Source organism: Triticum urartu, chromosome 4A (assembly GCF_056163025.1).
Source record: "Triticum urartu cultivar PI428250 chromosome 4A, HENAU_Tu73, whole genome shotgun sequence".
Taxonomy (NCBI): Eukaryota; Viridiplantae; Streptophyta; class Magnoliopsida; order Poales; family Poaceae; genus Triticum; species Triticum urartu.
In genome coordinates this window covers 337,834,042-337,848,359 of record NC_141876.1, presented here as the reverse complement: position 1 = coordinate 337,848,359, position 14,318 = coordinate 337,834,042, and positions in this window count along the sequence as shown.

Here is a 14,318-nt window from a genome sequence, read left to right as displayed (position 1 = left end):
GGCGGCGCACCGCCGGCCGTGGGCGGCGGGGGGCAGCTATTTGGCCGGTGGTGGCTGGCGGCTCAGGGTAGCCTCACCTAAGGCTACTACACGGCCAGCTGCCCTGGCTCTCGCACACGCTGCTGCTGCTGCTACTTCTTTTCTGCTACTAGTGCGTTCAGTTTCGACTTTAAATTTAGTTTCAACAGGAAAATTCAGTTTCGACAGTTAAGTTCAGTTTCGACAGTTAAATTCAGTTTTGACAGTTAATTTCAGAGATGAGCGGCTGATGTATTTTACATCTAGTACTTTGTGGTTATGTATTTTACGTCATCTATTGGAGATGCTATTAGAATTTCACTCAGGTTAACATTGTGTCTCTTGTCCTGCTTCAGCCTCGGCGCCGTACAACTCACCGGAGCTGCACCAACGACGAAACCCTCCATCATAGCGAAGCAGTACCCTGGGCTCCACGTCCAGATGCCTAAGATCTTCTTCCCCTCCTCCTATAGCCAAGTCAGCCAGCGCATCCTCACCAACCAACCCAATCACGCTGAGATCGACATGGCTTCTCCAAATAGGCTGTACACTTGTTGCATCTCTTTTTTTACTCTACATGTTATATATATATTGTCCACTGAGCACATGTAGTAACGCAAAATATGATTATTTTATCCTACTATATGACAAGAAGTGAGGTACCAGGAAACTAGCTATCCGTGATGGACTCTCTTGAATGCCATCATTATTTATCTCTGCGTGTTTGAGCTGTGCATTTGTCGATGGGCCTAGGAGTTGAGCTAGTAGGGCAGTGGCCTGGGTCCAAAGTAATAGAAGTAGCAAAAAAACATTTTTTGAGTGTAGGCTTTTCCTTGCTCAAGCCTGCCTACTAGAATTGCCAGTGCTTGAAAGGAAAAGTGAAGGAAAAACATAGGAATTGGAAAGTTTCCTATGGTACTACTATTCATGAATTTCGTTCAAAGGAATGGAGCAAAGGAAAACTGTAGGATTTGTTCCTTTAGTGTCTCCTTGAAAGAAAAACCGTAGGAATTTTAATTTCCACTTGTCCTCCTTTTCAAAAATCTATTTATGAAGCACAGGACTAAGAGATAGTAGCATAATAGCATTATAACCATACATTTTCTTATGGTTTGACTTAATCTCACCATGTTTCTTTGCATCCTGTGATCTTCCAATTCTTGTGAATCAAACACCCAGATTGGCAGAAATCTTGTGTTTTTAAATTCTCTGTTTTGCACGTGCATTCCTATCCTATTCATTTCTATTTCCTATCCCTGCGTTATTATAATCCTCAAATTCAAACAAGCCCTTACACAATTACTTCTGTTACAGATATGTGTCAAAGAAAACCGTGTGTGGTCTGTCCTGCTCTTGCTGCGCTGTGTTCCACCCCAGCTCAGCTGCTCCAATGACGGAAGGGTTCATCATAGCAGGGATCCACTCTCCAGACTGTCTTTCGCCGCCTCAGATCTTCTTAGCCGCCGCCGGCAGCCACGACAACTGCATTACCATCAGCAACTGAGCAGATGATCTTGAGGACTACACGGGTCCGCAAGAGAGGTCGCACTCCTCCGTGTTTGCTTACATTATGCTTCGCTTAATATGATGGCATGCTACTTCGTCGTCGTTTTCAACTATTAGACTCCGAGTCAGGTCCAAACTAATGCTAAAACTTGAGTTTTTAAATGGTTGTGGGGTACATATTGGGGCAGCAATCAGTACTATCTGTCTACTATCTGGTTAATCTCAGGTGTCTACTAGAGTTTCATGTTGGGTGCAAACAAACATTAAAGGAGACATTATCTGTAATTTTTAACTAAAGCTATTATCTGCATGCTACCATTGGTTTTGGGTCTATCCACAGTTTGCTACCATCACTCTGGATTTGTGCATGCACTCCTTACATAATCTCACTATGTTTTATTCCTATGCATGTCAGTTATAGGACACAATGGAACTGCACATGTAGAGAAAAAGAGACGAGCCTTGTGTGGCAATAAAATTTCATGCAGACGTCACTCCATGGTGGGCACAAAGGCAGCCCCCCTCCACCCATTTCAGATCGTAATCAATAGGAAGATAACTGTTCTGAGGGGGATTCAGAAGGAGAAGACCACTCCTATTTACCCCCTGAGGTCTTCACTCTAACTTGGCATGCTGATGTTGCTAATATCATGCATATGGTGCCTTGCATTGCCTACTGTATACATTAAATATGTCATCTGCTTTGTTTAGACATGCTTTGTGTCAATGCCATATGTTTAGTTTCTTTATCGTATATGCGAATCATGCAATGCCATCTTGTTTAGCCAGGCATCATATATGTGAATTTTGCAATGCCACCCTGGTTAGCCAGTCATCTTATATGTGAATTATATCATGCCATCATTTTTTATTATGTGTTAAATTTGTCAACAATTTTAGTACATTCAATTACTCTTCCCATGCATCAGCCATTCGACATAGTCATGGAAAAATCTGAAGTGGAAACAAGGTCTTCAGAGCAGACAATGCTATCTGACGAAGTGCATGTCTTGCTGGTTACGGATAGCTCCTCGAAGGAGGATTCAGAGACAGATGACCAGTCCTATTCCCCCCCCCCCCGAGGTGCATGCTCTAACTTGGAAGGGTTATGTTTCTCATATCATGCGTATGGTATATTGCATTGCTATGTCATTTGCTTAGTTAGACATGCTTTGTGTGAATGCCGCCTGTTTAGTGTCTAATTACCATATATGTGAATTATGCGATGCCATCTTGTTGCAAGACATTATATATGAAAATTATGCAATGTTATCTTGTAGCAAGGCATTATATATGTTAATTATGCAATGCCATGTTGTTTAGCCAAGCATCATATATGTGAATTATATCATGCAGTCCTTTTTTTGTATTTCTCATTGCATTTGTCAACAATGTTTGTATATTGAACTGCACTTCCTATGCATCAGCCATTTGAATTGGTGATGGAGAAATCTGGAGTGAAAACAAGGTCTTCAGAGCACACAATGCTACCCGCTGAAGCAGATATCTTGCTGGTTACAGATAGCTCTTCAGAGGAGGATTCAGAGGCAGATGACCAGTCCTATTACCCCCCTGAGGTGTATGCTCAAACTTGGTAGGGTTATATTACTCATATCATGCATATGTTGTATTGTAATGCTTAGTTTTTACATCATATACACAATATTGAATGCCATCTCCTTAGTTGACACATCATATATGCGATTGCCCTCTGCTCACTTGCTTAGTATATATATCATATATTTGAATTATATCATGCCAAGATGTTTACATAGACAACATGTATCTGAATTATGGCATGCCAACCCATTTTCTAAGGACATAATGTAGTTATATCATCTCATCATGTTTACATAGTCATCATATTTTGAATTATGTCATTCTATCCATGAATTATATCATGCCATCATGTTTCCATCGACGGCATGTTTGTGATTTATGGCATGCCAACCACTTTAATAGACACATCATATAGTTATATCATGTTATCATGTTTACATAGTCATCATATTTTGAAGTATGTCATTCTATCATGTTTAGTTAGCCATCATACATGTGAAATTGTGTCATGCTATCCTGTTTAATTAGCCATCATATATGTGAAATTATGTCATGCTATTCTGTTTGGTTCGACAACATAAATGTGAATTATTTCATGCCCTGTTTTCTTCCGTACTATCCATTGCACCTGACTATCTTACAATGTATGTACATTCAATTACTTTTCTTGTTTATCAGCCATTTCAATAGGAGGGGGTGATGGCAGTATCTGTGGGAGTAAAAACACGGTCTTCAGAAAAGATCGTGCTACCTGTTGATGCAGATAGAACCACAGTTGTACTTGCCCAAGAACCAGCGCCATCACACATAACCCAGATTCATTGTAACATCCCAATTTTTAATTTGGATGTTATACATAGGTGATCATATGCATATCATATTTTATTTGCATCTTGGTTGTGATCCTAGAAATCCTAAGCAACTCAAGGACCCAAGGAGAGAGTTGGGGATTTCATTTATTTTCATATTTGAAAATTTTCTCAAATTTGAAAAGAGGGATCAATTTGATTTTAATATTTTTCTCTCCAATTATTTCCAATATATAAATTTAAAGAGTGAAGATAATATGACTTCTTCAAAAAGAGAGGAATATTGGAGGTAAAATTTTAGAATGAAATAAATATTTTATTTGGATTTTATAATGGATTTTATTTGAATTAGAAAAATATGCATTTTTGAAAATTGCATTTCTAGGCCAGAAAAATGTTCACTTTGTTCTAAATATTTTATTTAGATGGTGAAAATTGTTTTGGCATTTTTAGATTTTTTATTTTATTAGGATTTTTATTCGGCGGAATTTATTTTAAAAAAATGTTCCTGCCCGACTGGGCTGAAGGCCCAGCCGAGCAGGCTGCGGCCTAGCACCAGCAGCGCCGCCTTCCTCCCCGCGTCCGAGCCGGACTCCGGAAGGAGTCCGGGAGCCGCCCGCCGCCGCCGCTTGGACCCTCCTACAAGTCGGACACCGCGGCCTTTAAATAGCGCGCCCCACCGCCGCCTCTCCCCACGTCGAGCCGCTGCCGCCCAAAGCAGCAGACGCAGCACCCCGCCGCCGCCACCTGCCGCACCGCTCGCCGCCGCCGCTGCCCGCTCGCGCCGCGCCGGACCCCGCCGCCCCGCCAAACCCCGCCCGTCCCGCCGGACCTCGCCACCGACCCGCCGATTTTTGTCGTGAACCAGTAAAAACCACCGCCCTTTTTTCGGTTTTCGATCTAGATTGGTTTTATTTTAGGGTTAGGGTTTTCTCAGTTTTTCCGGTCGGATCTATTTAGCGAACGTTCACCCGAACGCCTCTGTTCGCGAACGCGTTCATTCGTTAGTCTTTTCTTTTTGTTTTATTTTTGGCCAGAGACCTATTCGTGATTATTTTTATCGCAAATTAGCCCATGATCTTCAAACGCTCGCAACTTTTTAACCATTGTCCAAATCCAGTGAAACCAGCGCCAAAATCTTTGTTTCGAACCCCTCTTTCCAGTTAATCAACTTGAACATGGTTTTTACAAATTAAAAATTGGTTGCAAGCATATTCGAATTTGAACTTCTTTTGATCGTAGTTTGAGTTTCGTAGCTCCATTTCTATTGATTCTTTTTGCAAATCGAAGCTCTTCTCTTGTACTTTCGATTTGGATCTTTTCTCTTGAAGTTTTACCCTTGCATCTATTGCTTGACTGCTTATGTATGTTATTGTTTGTTTGCGGTAGAGTTTCCGGAGTGCGAAGCGTGCTACTACGAGTCACTAGGGTTTTCAGATCGTCAGCAAGGCAAGTAACACTTTGATCATGCCCTTTATTACCCAGTTTTTATGTAGTAGTTTCGACCCTGAAACATTGCATGAGTAGGATCTTCTTAACATGTGGGTATTGAGAAGTAGTTGATGACGTAGAACCTATTGTCCTTTATGCAAACCTTGGGAGTTAGTTCTATGTTTTTCTTATACTGCTATGCTATGCTCGTAGACGTGGTTTGGTAGAGTGTATCCATGACAGATGTGAGAGTAGTTAAATAATGGTTAACTTAAGGTGGCTACTTTAATACACATCTGGGTGGATTGGTTGGGGCACCCTGGAGCACCAGTGGTTGTCTGGGCACCTGGAGCAATCCAGCGCTGTCCTGGGATATCCCAGAGAACCCGTGTGATCATCCTATGGTTCGCCACCCAGGCTCAAAGGGATCTTAAGATTATTCTTGCTAGAAACTTCCGTGTGCAGCCACAAGCCATTATGGGCTCTGGCATAGTTGAGTAAGTTGTGGGAAACTTTTCCATGATGGGCTAGCAGATATAGGGGATTGTAGGTGTACCGGCCTATCTATCGGTTAAGGGGACCTCTTCGAAAGACTGTATCTCGGTCATCCATTTTTCAAACACCATGTTGTGCAAGAAATACAATGGAGGAGATCGAGTCTTGTGGGGAAAAGTGCGCAAACCTCTACAGAGTGTACAAACTAATCATGGTTAGCCGTGTCCCCGGTTATGGACATCTTGAGTATCTGGTTCTTGAATTATTAGTTTGATCTCATAACTCTTAATTAATTTTGTTGGGCTGTTAAATACTTTTTAATTGGGATTGAGTTGGCGGAACCTTCTCAATATTTTATCAACCAACTTGATAGTTAAATAAAATATATTCCTTTGTAGTAGGGAGAAATTGGCTTTACGCAAACATGATAACCATAGAGCCTCCACCAGCCAAATATGCATATAGTTATAGCTGCTACCTATTCATTGCTCTACAGTGTTATTTTGCCAGCATATTCCATGTGCTGACCCGTTTCGGGCTGCAACGTATCATGTTGCAGACATTCCAGACGAAGATTAAGGTGCGCTAGGTCGTTGTCTTGTACTCAGCTATGCTGTTGGAGTTGATGGACTCATTTTGCCTTTGAAGCCTTCCGTTGTTATCTTCATTAGATGGCCTTCAGCCATATTATTGTAGTAAGTACTCTCTTTGAGATATTCAATGTAATAAGTGTGTGATTGAACTCTGTTACAAATCCTTCAAGTACTGTGTGTGTCAGCTTTACTGATCCAGGGATGACACTTATGCATAGAGATTTGACCTGTTGAGGTCGGATCGCTACAAGATGGTATCAGAGCACATGCTGACTATAGGACGCGACCACTAAGATAAGCCATAGGACACTCTTCTCTACTAATTTCTGACTCTTCTCCACTTTCCACTCTATAGATGGTGGATTCAAGGAACAAGTTTTCTCAACCGGATGAAGACACCCCTTTCGGACGACACCTGAAGGAAGCCACTAGGTACCTGAACATCGGAATACCAAGCTCCACCGGGACCTACACCGCCACCATACCTGAAGAAGAGCATTGGATCATTCGAGTACATGTTCTAGGAAGGATATTCACCCCAGTTACTGAGCCCATAGAGTTTTCCTTTGATGCACCAACCTGGAGTCTAGGAAAGAGCACGGCAGCTCACATCGCCATGGGACACATCGGTGAAGTTTACCACAAGGATCTTAAGGACACCATCTACCAGATATATGGGCACCGAGACGAGCAATCGAAGACGATCAACACCAGGAGGGACAAATCCATTGCAGCCTACATCCAGGAGTTGAACCAACACATTCGCCACCAGGAGAACCAGATGTGCGCCAGCATAATAGACCTGAAGAAGGTGATGACTAGAAACATGGAGCTATAAGAGGAACTCAAGTCTACACGCGACGGGTGTGAAGAGAAAATTGCAGTATTACTGGAGAAGAAAGAAGAAGCTAGGAGTATTCAAGGGAAACCCTGCGCCGGGAGGTGACGACCATCCCGAAGACTACATCATCATCGACGACACTGACTCTGACCCCGACAGTGATGATGACTATGAAGACGAAGCTGGACCAGATATTATGGAATCATCTTCCGATCAAAATTTCTAGTCGGCCACGATATTATCAGTAGTATACCCCCCCCCATGTATATAGTAATAGTCGGAGTATTGTGTAACGGTAGCTAGATCGATTGTATGCCCTTGTTTGAATTGAGTGGTGTGATATGAATGAGTTTGTCTCATGTGCATATGGATAGTGATTTTCCCCTTAGACCTCACTCTATTCTAATCTTTTCCCTCTAAACCCATCAGATGCCTCCAAGACGTGACCTCAGATTTGTCTTCCCACCGGAGCTCACTCAGCTGATCCAGCAGCATAATGCCTTGATGCAGCTATTAGTCCTGAACCAAGGCAACAACAACAACAACAACAACAACAACAACAGCCGACCGCCACCACCTCCAGTTGACAACTTAGCCCATTTTCTGAGGTTGAATCCGCCGGTGTTTTCCAGTAGCACCGAGCCGATTGTTGCTGATGAATGGCTACGCGGGATTTGAAGGGAGTTGATCACCGCAGGTTGCAAGATGCTGAGAAGGTGCGCTTTTCCACACACCAACTGGATGGACCCGCATCCTCATGGTGGGAGAATTACACATCCACTTTCCCTATAGCCAATATCACTTGGGATCAGTTTCAGCAAGCATTCCGCACTGCACATGTCTCAACTGGAGCAATGAGCATGAAGAAGCGTGAGTTTCGCAACTTACGCCAAGGAAATCGTACTATGGGGCAGTACGTGGATGAGTTCAGCAAGTTAGCTCGCTATGCCCCAGACGATGTGGCCACAGATGCCGCGAAGCAGGAGAAGTTTATGGAAGTGCTGAATGATGAGCTGAGTATGCAGCTGATGGTGGCAACATTTACAAACTACCAGGAGTTGGTAGACAGGGCTCTTATGATTGAAGGGAAGCAACAACAGATAGAGAGCCGAAAAAGGAAGTATGGACAAGGGAAGTATAATTCTGGAGCTCAGCAGAAGCCTCGTTTTACCCCGAACCCGGGAGGATATACCCATAACCATGGAGGCCACACTCACAATGGAGGAACTTTGCATAAGCACAGTGGCCCTAGAAATGGGAATGGGAATGGAGGAAGCAGCAGCCAAAACCGTTCCAACCCCTCTACACCCGCCAAGAAGGATCTAAGTCGCATTACTTGTTTCAAGTGTGGGAAGACTGGACGCTCTGCCACCGAATGCCCTGAAGCAAAGAATGGAAACGACAATGGAAGCTCGGGGAATAAGCCCAACCCTTTCAACAGGGGACAGGTGAACAACGTTAATGTGGAGGAGGTTGAAGAGCAGTCAGATGCAGTTATAGGTTAGTTTTTGATTGAGTCATATACTGCAATCGTTCTTTTTGACACTGGTGCATCACATTCATACATTTCGAGGGGGTTTGTCGATAAGTATAAGTTGCCCACCAAAGTTCTTAAGACACCTATGTTAGTAAGCTCGCCAGGAGCTGAGTATATGGCAAGCAGAGGATGTTTTCAGATGCCATAGGTAGACATGTTTTCCCCTCAGACCTAATAATTTTGGAGTCCCAAGGAATGGATATAATATTTGGTATGGACTGGTTATCGAAGTATGGAGGAAACATCAATTGTGCTAGTAAGTCAATTTTTCTCACCACCCCTGAGGGAAAAAGGATCAAGTATGTGTCTAGGCATGCGCCAAGAAGGACCCAAGTAAATTCTCTCTCGGGAGTTGTTCAGAAAGAAGTGCCTGTTGTGAAGGATTACCCGGATGTATTTCCAGAGGAACCAGACATGCCGCCAGATCGAGACATAGAGTTTCTGATAGAGCTATTGGCAGGCAGCAGACCAATATCGAAGAGGCCATACCGGATGCCCGCAAATGATCTGGAGGAGATTAAGATGCAAATCAAGGAGCTATTGGAGAAAGGTTACATTCTACCAAGTTCTTCACCGTGGGGAGCCCCAGTGCTCTTGGTTGAGAAGAAGGATAAAGCAGCATTGAATGAAGTGACAATCAAGAACAAATACCCACTAATGATGATCAATGATTTGTTTGACCAGCCGCAAGGAGCTAAAGTATTCTCCAAGATCGATCTGCGATCAGGATACCACCAGCTGAAGATCCGAGAATAGGATATACCTAAGACAGCTTTCACCACAAGGTACGGGCTATATGAGTACACGTTTATGTCATTTGGATTGACCAATGCCCCTGCCTATTTCATGAGTATGATGAATAAAGTGTTCATGTAGTTCTTGGATAGGTTTGTTGTGGTATTCATTGATGATATTTTTGTGTACTCAAAGAATGAAGAGGAACACAAGGAACACTTGCGCTTAGTTCTCGAGAAGCTCAGGGAACATCAGTTGTATGCCAAGTTTAGCAAGTGTGAGTTTTGGTTGAAGGAAGTTGGATTTCTTGGACATGTTGTATCAGGAGAAGGTATAGTAGTAGACCCCACGAAGGTTCAGTCTGTCACTGAGTGGTTGGCACCCACCTCAGTTGGAGAGATCCGCAGTTTTCTGGGACTCGCATGATATTACCGGAGGTTCATTGAGAATTTCTCCAAGATTGTGAAACCCATGACAGAGTTGTTGAAGAAGGATACCAAGTTCAAATGGACTGAAGATTGTGAGGCCAGTTTTCAGGAGTTGAAGAAATGTTTTGTTACAGCCCCAGTGCTGATTCTTTCGGATATACGCAAGGAATTCCAAGTGTATTGCGACGCTTCTCGCTTAGGACTTTGAGGAGTACTGGTGTAGGACGGAAGATTTGTTTCATATGCCTCACGTCAGCTTTGACTGCATGAGTTGAATTATGCCACCCATGATTTGGAGTTAGCAGCTGTAGTCCATGCGCTTAAGACCTGGAGACATTTCTGATTGGAAACAGATGTGATGTGTAAACGGATCACAAGAGTTTGAAGTACATGTTCACGCAGAAGGAGTTAAATCTCGGGCAAAGGAGATGGCTGGAGCTCATAAAGGATTATGATATGAAATTGCATTATCATCCAGGAAAGGCCAATGTCGTAGTAGATGCTTCGAGCCGCAAAAGTTATGCCAATACCCTTGTAAGCGGAGGATTACCGCAGGAGTTAGTCGAGAATCTCAAGGATCTTTGTTTGGAGATAGTTCCAAGAGGTTTTGTTGCAACAATGGAGGTTCAGTCTACATTATTGGGAAAGATTTGCGAAGCTCGGAAGGATGGTAAGGAAATTGCTGAGATAAAGGAGAAGATGAGCAAGGGAATAGCCAAGGGTTTCCGTGAGGATGAGCACGAGACTTTATGGTTTGAGGATCGTATATATGTTCCCAATAATGCGGAGATCAGGAAGTTAATACTTCAGGGAGCTCATGACTCGCCATACTCGATTCACCCCAGAAACACCAAGATGTATTTGGAGTTGAAGAAGCGTTTCTGGTGGACAGGTATGAAAAAGGATATTGCCGAGTACGTAGAAGTATGTGATGTATGTCAGAGAGTGAAGGCTGAACATCAGAAGCCAGCAGGATTACTATAGCCTATGCCGGTACCCGAATGGAAGTGGGACAAGCTTGGCATGGATTTCATCACTGGATTACCCAGGACCCGATCGGGATATGATTCAATCTAGGTTATAGTTGATCGCTTGACCAAGGTAGCTCACTTAATCCCAGTGAAAACCACCTATACAAGCGCAAAGTTGGCCAAGATATATATGACCAGGATCGTATGTCTGCATGGAGTTCCGAGGACCATCGTATCAGATAGGGGGACACAGTTTACCTCGAAGTTTTGGAATCAATTACACCAGACTGTGGGTACTAGGCTAGAGTTCAGTATAGCCTTTCATCCGCAGACCGATGGACAGGCAGAGAGAGTCAATCAGAATTTGGAGGGCATGTTGAGAGCTTGTGCTCTAGATTATAGATCTAGTTGGGATGACAATTTGCCTTACGCAGAGTTCTCCTACAACAATAGTTATCAGGCTACTTTGAAGATGGCACCTTTCGAAGCTTTATATGGAAGGAGGTGCAGGACACCGTTAATGTGGGATGAAGTTGGAGACCGTCAGTTGTTTGGACCAGATTTGATCAAAAAGTCTGAAGAGAAGGTTAAATTTATTCGGGATAGACTAAAGGTAGCTCGGTCCAGGTAGAAGAGTTGTGCCGATACTAAACACAAGGAGGTAGTCAATGAAATTGGAGATCGAGCGTATCTTCATGTGTCACCACTGTGAGGAGTTAAACGATTTGGAGTTAAGGGAAAGTTAGCCCCGAGATTTGTAGGACCATACCGAGTTCTGGAATGTATGGGAGAGGTTGCCTACAAGTTGGAGTTGCCCGAAGGATTGTCAGGAGTTCACGATGTGTTTCACATTTCCCAGTTGAAGAAGTGCCATGCTGAGATGGCCGATATTCCCCTAAGAGATACAGTGCCCCTGGAAGCAATTCAGTTGGAGAGTGATCTGACCTACAAGGAGAAACCCGTCAAGATTCTCGAGTTTGCTAGCCGAGTAACATGCAGCAAGGTTATCAAGTTTTGCAAAGTTTCAATGGAGCCACCATACCGAGGATGAAGCCACCTGGGAACGAGAAGAAGACCAACGAAAGACCACCCACACCTATTTTCTAGCCAACCCGAATCTTGAGGGCGAGATTCATCTTAAGGGGGGTAGGTTTGTAACATCCCGAATGTTAATTTGATGTTATACATAGGTCATCATATACATATCATATTTTATTTGCATTTTGTTGTGATCCTAGAAATCCTAAGCAACTCAAGGACCCAAGGAGAGAGTTAGGGATTTCATTTATTTTCATATTTGAATTTTTTCTCAAATTTGAAAAGAGGGATCAATTTGATTTTAATATTTTTCTCTCTAATTATTTCCAATCTATAAATTTAAAGAGTGAAGATAATATGACTTATTCAAAAAGAGAGGAATATTGGAGGTAAAATTTTAAAATCAAATAAATATTTTATTTGGATTTTATTTGAGATTTTATTTGAATTAGAAAAATATGCATTTTTGAAAATTGCATTTCTAGGGCAGAAAAATATTCACTTTATTCTAAATATTTTATTTAGACGGCAAAAATTGTTTTTGGAATTTTTAGATTTTTTTTATTAAGATTTTTATTTGGCGGAATTTATTTAAAAAAAAGTTCCCGCCCGACTGGGCCGAAGGCCTAGCCGAGCAGGCCGCGGCCCGGCACCACCCGCCCGCCGCCTTCCTCCCCGCGTCCGAGCCAAACTCCGCCGCTGCTTGGACCCTCCTCCAAGTCGGACCCCCGGCCTTTAAATAGCATGCCCCGCCGCCGCCTCTCCCCACCTCGAGCCACCGCCGCCCCAAGCAGCAGCCGCAGCACCCCGCCGCGGCTCGCGCCGCCTGCCATGCCGCTAACGCCGCCCGCTCGCCGACACCGCCGCCCGCTCGTGCCCCGCCGGACCTCACCATCGACCCGCCAGTTTTCGTCATGAACTGGTAAAAACCGCCGGCAGTTTTTTTGGTTTTCGATCTAGATCGGTTTTATTTTAGGGTTAGGGTTTTCTCGGTTTTTCTGTCTGATCTATTTAGAGAACTTTCACCCAAATGCCTCTGTTCGCGAACGCGTCCGTCCGTTCGTCCCTATTAGCGAACGTTCGTTCGTTATAATTTTCTTTTTATTTTATTTTCGGCCATGGACCTATCTGGGATAATTTGTATCGCAGATTAGCCCCAGATCTTCAAACGCTTGCAACTTTTTAACCATTTGTCCAAATCCAGTGAAACCAGCGCCAAAATCTTCGTCCCGAACCCATCTTTCCACTTAATCAACTTGAACATGGTTTTTAAAAATTAAAATTTGGTTGCGATCAGATTTGAATTTGAACTTCTTTTGACCACAGGTTGAGTTTCGTAGCTCCGTTCCGATTGATTATTTTTGCAAATCGAAGCTCTTCTCTTGTACTTTCGATTTGGATCTTTTCTCTTTAAGTTTTACCCTTGCATCTATTGCTTGAGTGCTTATGTATGTGATTGTTTGTTTGTGATAGAGTTTTTGGAGTGCGAAGCATGCTACTACGAGTCACTAGGGTTTTCAGATCATCAACAAGGCAAGTAACACTTTGATAGTACTCTTGATTACCCAGTTTTTATGCATTAGTTTCAACCCTCAAACATTGCATGAGTAGGATCTGCTTAACATGTGGGTATTGGGAAGTAGTTGATGAGGTAGAACCTATTATCCTTTATGCAAACCTTGGGAGTTAGTTCTACATTTTGCTTATACTGCTATGCTATGGTCGTAGACGTGGCTTGGTTGAGTGTATCCATGATAGATGTGAGAGTTGTTAAATAATGGTTAACTTAAGGTGGCTACTTCAATACACATCTGGGTGGATTGGTTGAGGCACCCTGGAGCACCCAGTGGTTGTCTGGGCACCTGGAGCAATACAGCGCTGTCATGGGATATCCCGGAGTACTCGTGTGATCATACTATGGTTTGCCACCTAGGCTCCAAGGGATCATAAGATTATTCATGCTAGAAACTTCCGTGTGCAGCCACATGCCATTATGGGCTCTAGAACAATTGAGTATGTTCTGGAAAACCTTTCCATGATGGGCTAGCAGCTGTAGGGGATTGTAGGTGTACCGGCCTATGTATCGGTTAAGGGGACCTCTTCGGAAAGACTGTGTCTGAGTCATTCGTTTCTCAAACACCGTGTAGTACGAGAAATACAACAGAGGAGATCGAGTCTTGTGGGGAAAAGTGTGCAAACTTCTGCATAGTGTACAAACTAATCATGGTTAGCCGTGTCCCCGGTTATGGACATCTTGAGTATCTGGTTCCTGAATTATTGGTTTGGTCTCATCACTCTTAATTAATTTTGTTGGGCTGTTAATTACTTTTTAATTGGGGTTGAGTTGGAGGAACCT